Source organism: Monodelphis domestica, chromosome 1 (genome assembly GCF_027887165.1).
Source record: "Monodelphis domestica isolate mMonDom1 chromosome 1, mMonDom1.pri, whole genome shotgun sequence".
NCBI lineage: Eukaryota > Metazoa > Chordata > Mammalia > Didelphimorphia > Didelphidae > Monodelphis > Monodelphis domestica.
In genome coordinates this window covers 275,910,077-275,916,500 of record NC_077227.1, presented here as the reverse complement: position 1 = coordinate 275,916,500, position 6,424 = coordinate 275,910,077, and the positions used below count along the sequence as shown (strand labels likewise).

Below are 6,424 nucleotides of genomic sequence, written 5' to 3'. Positions count from 1 at the left end.
TAGTGTTTATCCAACTCATACAAGGGGAAGGTGTTGACTCCCAAACTAACTCAACCCTCACACTTATAAATCCATACATATTTAATACTTCTCTTTTCTTCCAAGCATCCAAAGTATAATCTAACAGTTTCCTGAGCATCACCCAATTGTTTTAGAAAACCTTACCACCACTCCCTATCCCAACCAGGTAGAAATGCAGTTTAAATATAAAACAACACCCACCAAATATAAGTAGCAGAAAGAGGAGACAGTCTCTGCCTTTGAGGAATTAAAATACTTTTCCAGGCCTTCCCTCTTCCTGGAAACTCAGCTCAAATTCTCCCTTTATTGCTACCCAGCAGCACAGTGAGTCTCTGACAATCATTCTGATAAAATCAGTTTATCCCATAATTTGATTGTCAACTCCAGAAGTGGGGAGGGAAGAGGGAAGGGAGACAACATGGATCATGTAACCATGGGAAAAAATTGAAATTAAAATTAAACTGTAAAAATATGTTTATTAAAAATTATTCAGGGGCAGTTAGGTGGCTTAGTGGATTGACAGTCAAATCCAGAGATGGGAGGTCCTGGGTTCAAATCTGAACTCAGCCACTTCCTAGCTGTGTGACCCTGGGCAAGTCACTTAACCTCCATTGTCTAGCCCTTACCAATCTTCTGCCTTAGAACCAATACACAGTATTGATTCTAAAATGGAAGGAAAGGGTTTTTAAAAAATTATTTAAAATCAGAATTTCAGGATCAATGTAAATTAATTATGTTTTGTGGCAGCTAAGTGACCTAGAGTCAGGAAGTCTTGAGTTCAGATCTAGCTTCAGACACTTATTAGCTATGTGACCTTGGACAAGTCATTTAACTCTGTTTGCCTCTGTTTCCTCATCTGTAAAATGAAGATAATAATAACACCTACTCTCCAGGGTTGTGGTAAGAATCAAATGAGATATATTTTTTGTTTTTTGTTTTCCTTTTTTTTCAAATTAAATTTTATCCTTATTTTATTCCAATAACAAATTTACACACAAGTTTTCCAAAGTTACATGATTTATGTTGTCTTTCTCCCCTCCTCCCTTCCTCCTCCTGGAGTTGACAAGCAATTCTACTGGGTTATACATGGATTATCACTCAAAACATATCAACGGAGATTTGTAAATCACTTAGCACAGTGCCTGGCACATAATTAGGTATTTAATACGTGTTCCCTTTTTCTTCATATGTCTATATCCAATAGCTATGACACTTACTTGTCATCTTTAGACAAGTCAACTTATCTCTATAAGCCTGTTTCCTAATTTATCCCAACCTATGTACAAGCATGATCATGAGGAAAGCATTTTGTAAACCTCCAACACTCCAGCAGATCCATGGTGATCCATGGTCAATAGGGAGAGTTCTTCCTGTGATATAGACAGCAACCAATCCATGCAGCCAGTCCTGTGCAATTTATGTCCATGTCCTCTCTAAAACCTACCAGAGGGCATCCACACAACAGGATCAAGGTTTTGTTTAAGTTCTCTCAACCTGTATGAATACCCCACCAGGGAAAATAATAAAAATAATATTATGTTTATATAGCATTTTAAGGTTTATATGTATGTTTATGTTTATATGTATGTTAATGTTTATATGTACAATATAAACCTTAAAGTGAGATATAAATGTAAACTCTTATCATTACTCTTATTCCACTTAGTCACCCCCAATCTGACAGGAAACAGAGCAATGTGGAGAGGCTCAAGGAGATTTTCTTATTACCTTCCCTCTGATCAGAAGTTACCAACCGTTATATTAGCCTGTCCAGTCAGGGACATAAGACCCTAAGGGACCATAATAAAACACCAGTTGTTTAAAGCTTCTAAACCAGGTTTTAGTTATAAAATCCCCTTCTACTGAATGATCAATTTGTGATGGTTAAACCCACTTAATCACATTAGCTGGAAGGAAAGTAGGCACCAACAAACCTTCCCTCTTTTAGGAATAGGTCCACACTGACTCTTATTAGCTGTATCAGACTTTCTTTCTTTCTTTCTTTCTTTCTTTCTTTCTTTCTTTCTTTCTTTCTTTCTTTCTTTCTTTCTTTCTTTCTTTCTTTCTTTCTTTCTTTCTTTCTTTCTTTCTTTCTTTCTTTCTTTCTTTTTTTCTCTCTCTCTCTTTCTCTCTCTCTCTCTTTCTTTCTTTCGTACTTTTTCGTACTTTCGTACTTTCTTTCATACTTTCTTTTCTTTCTTTAAATTTTCCATGGTTACATGACCCTTGTTGTCTCCCTCCCCTTTTTCATCTCCCCACCCAGAACTGACAACCAATTTCACTGGATTATACATGTATTATCACTCAAAACATATTTTCATATTATTCATTTTTGTAACAGAGTAATCTTTAAAACCCAAACCCCAAATCATATACCCATATAAATAAGTGATAAATCATGTTTTCTTCTGGATTTCTACTCCCATGGTTCTTTCTCTAGATATGGATAGCATCCTTTCTCATAAATCCCTCAGAATTGTCCTGAATCATCTCATTGCTTTTAGTAGCAAAGTCAGTTACATTTGATAGTCCCACACTGTTTCAGTTCTCCTGGTTCTGCTTATTTCACTCTGCATCAGTTCATGGAGTCCTCCCATTTCATATAGAAATCAATCATTCATCATTCCTTATAGCACAATAGTATTCCATCACCATCATATACATGTGTCAGCCTTTTGAAGCATTTTCCTAGATTCTTGGAAAAGTCTGCACAGGTAACATAGTGTAAATGGTGAGGAACTTCTATAACCTGGCAAAGATGAGTCTAGTTCACTTCTGTTACCAAGACCCTGAGCATCACCAGAGACAAGGTTACCCACAGACCAGCTTATCTAAGAAGGCATATATGTAAGAAAGCTGAGATAACACTGCTCTCTCCTCTCTCCCAGATCCTGCTCACTTCTCTCCCTAAGAAGATCAATTATTATATACCTCTCCAACTATTCTAGACCACTGAAATAAAATTTCCCAGTCATTGAGCATTTATTATGAATTCCATTAGAGGTAGATTCAGAGACCTCTGCAATATTTTATGAATTATATATTCCAAGACCTGTAGGATATGAGGATCATAATTTATCTTGATGATATCACCATCTACTCCAACAAGTAGACGGCGTCCCTGACTTCCTTTGGTTTTCAGGCGTCTTTAAATCTCAGCTAAAATCTCATCTTCTACAGGAAGCTTTTCCTAAACCCTCTCTCTTTAAATTATTTCCTACTTATCCTCTACAAACTTGTCTGTACATAATTGTTTGCTTGTTTCCTCCCCCATTAAATTGTGAGATTCTTGAGAAAAGGGACTATATTTTGTCTCTTTTTGTTTTCTCATTGCTTATCACAATGCCTGGCACATAGTAGCTGCTTAATAAATGTTTATTGATTGACTAGCAAGGATCTTACCCAGAATGTCAATCTGATATACAATAAAAAATATACTTCAAGAGCCCAAATCATCCTCTAAAACTTATGCCATTTGCTATTTGCCAAGTTGGAAAAGTGACAGTCTGAGGAGATGAAATGTCTAGGGCATGTGATAAGTCTTTAAAGAATATGTATGAAGAATAGCTAGGTGGCTTAGTAGATAGAGAGACAGGGCTGGAGACAGGAGGCTTAGATTTTCATCTGGCTTTGGATACTTCCTAGGTGGGTGACCCTGGGCAAGCCACTTAACCCCAATTACTTAATTCTTACTGCTCTTCTTTCTTGGAATCAATGGCATCAATCCTAAAGTAGAAGGTAAGAGTTATTAAAGATATAATTTATGTTAATTTTATATTTTATTTATAATATATTATAAATATCATAATTCATATTAAACATAAATAAATGCTTACTGACAGACTACTGAGTAGGAAGGTGGCTTGATCTGCTCTAAAGGAATACCACTTTGATGGGTCTCTGGCAGAGTTTCTTACCAACCACTAGATACCAGAGAGATAGAAGATGCATCATATGATCTTAGGCAGTAGTTTATCTTGTTCTCCATGTTAATTTACTTGGACTCACCAGGCTTGTCTAGTCACCATGCTGGGCATCTTCTCACAGGTCTCCTCACTTTCTCCAATCCACAACTTGTGAATGGACAAGAAGCTCTGGTAGATCCTAGACTCCTATTGATGAGAGGGTGCCACATTCATTAACTTATTCATTCAAGCCTACAGAATCAAGGAGGAAACTTGGGAGCCAGCACATATATGCATGCTCCAGAGTTCAAGGCCTTCCAATCAATTCTATCTGCAAAGACAAAATAATACTTCCAGTTAAGAGAGCAATATGGAAATTGAAGGAATTCTCATCTTTTGGGAATGGCTAACCAAGTCATGGCATCTGACTTTGATGGAATACTATTGTGCTGTAAGAAACAATAAATAGAGAAGCAGCTAGGTGGCTCAGTGGATGGAGAGCTAGGTCTAGAGACAGGAGATCCTGGGTTCAAATGTGGCCTCAGATACTTCCCAACTGTGTGACCCTGGGCAAGTCACTTGACTCCCAATACCTAGCCCTTACCATTCTTTTGCCTTCGAACCTATACACAGTATTGAAAGAAAGAAATAAAAAACAAGCAGGTTAAAGTATAGGAAAGACCTATGTGAAATAATAAAGAATGGAACAATCAGAACCAAAATAACATTATCAACACTAACAGAAATACTGTTTGAGGGGGCAGCTAGTAGCTCAGTGGATTGAGAGCCAGGCCTAGAGATGGGAGGTCCTGGGTTCAAATTTGACTTCAGACACTTCCCAGCTGTATGATCCTGGGCAAGTCACTTGACCCCCCATTGCCTAGCCCTTACCACTCTTCTGCCTTGGAACCAGTACACAGTATTGATTCCAAGATGGAAGGTAAGGGTTAAAAAAAATAAAATAAAAAAGAAGTACTGTTTGGATATGTTTAAAGAATGACTTGTGTTTGTCCACCTCTAGAGGAAGAAATGATAAATAGAAGCAAGCAAGACATAGTGTGTATATAATATATATATATATATATATATAATATACATATACACACATAGATATGCATATATCTTTCTGTTAAATGATACCTTCTCTAGTTCATGCAGAGGAGGGAGGAAGATACCTGGGAATTTTTAATGTAAAAAACAAATAAATTTTTTCCAAGAAGAGCAATGTGAAAAGCCTACTATCTGTTCTTGCACACCAAGATTTTTTAGAAAAACTATGTCCTTGCTGAAGATCTTGATAACAAACTTAGCTATCATTTTCTTCTTTTTTTTCAATCATAGCTTTTCTGAACTGAGGTCATAAGCAAGAAGATTCAATTTAGTTGATATTTGAAATAAGAAATATGTTGGTTCTCAGCTACATAATCGTCTTTTAAGAGTCCAAAGCATAAGCTGATGGGGAAGAGTGGTTCTCACCCAAACTTTAAGAGGTTAAATCTATGGCCCCATTTGGGTAGTATTTAGGTTCTATAAATTCCCCATACGAACTCCACTGAGCTTTTGGCTTAGACCTCAGGATGAAGGAACTACATAAGTCTTTTGCCCAAATAGTTGTAAGTATGTCTAGTAATATGGCACAGTGGAAATGAATGTCCCCATATTATTTTTGGAAGGTTGCCTAACTTAGGTTGAGACATCCAGTTTGCTAGCAAAGAGGGAGAGAGAACAAAGACCTCTTTTCCCTTAATCATTAAAGTAAGTTTCTTAATTAAATGCTGTTTGATGATAATATAAGTAATCATAGACCACATATGAATCCAATTCTACTTTATAATTTGCATGAATACAAGTTGCTACTGCTATCACTGGAGAATATATCATCTGAAGGTTATAGTTGTCCTTTCTTTGAAGTGATTTTTTTTCATATTCTTGTCGTTCAATTGTTTTTAGTCATGTCTGACTCTTCATGACCCCATTTGGGATTTTCTTGGCAAAGATACTGGGACAGTTTTGCCATTTCCTTCTCCAACTCAAGTGACAGATGAGGAAACTGAGGCAAACAGGGTGAAGTGAGTTGCCCAGGGTCACAGAGCTAGTGTCTGAGTCTGAGGCCAGATCTGAACTCAAGAAGTTTTTTTAAATGGTGCCAATTTTAAATAGATTTTATTTTCCAGAACAAGAATTGCATTTCTATTTGTTTATAGTACTGATAAAATGTAATACTGTTCACTTCTCCCTCTGCACACATTCAAGTATTCAGAGTGCCCAGATTTACACTGTAGTTTAAATATTACTTTTAAACTGTGACTACCTTGGCTACGTATTTGAGTCCTTCAATTTTTGGAAAGCTATGTGGAATAGTCTTTCTTCTGGTACATTTAGTCAACCTCTTCAATGGTAGGTCCAAAAGGAGAAAATCCAGATGGGGCTGCTCTATCCCCTAGGAATCTACCAGGCTTGCCTCCTGGAATGCCCCCTGTACACTGGTACAGCTTAGT

At 36.9% G+C, this 6,424-nt stretch overlaps 1 pseudogene; it reads right to left on the bottom strand.

Annotated features, from left to right (window-relative positions):
• Positions 1-6,304: 6,304 nt before the first annotated feature.
• Positions 6,305-6,424, bottom strand: part of LOC107650950 (heat shock cognate 71 kDa protein-like) — a 4,493-nt pseudogene continuing 4,373 nt past the window's right edge.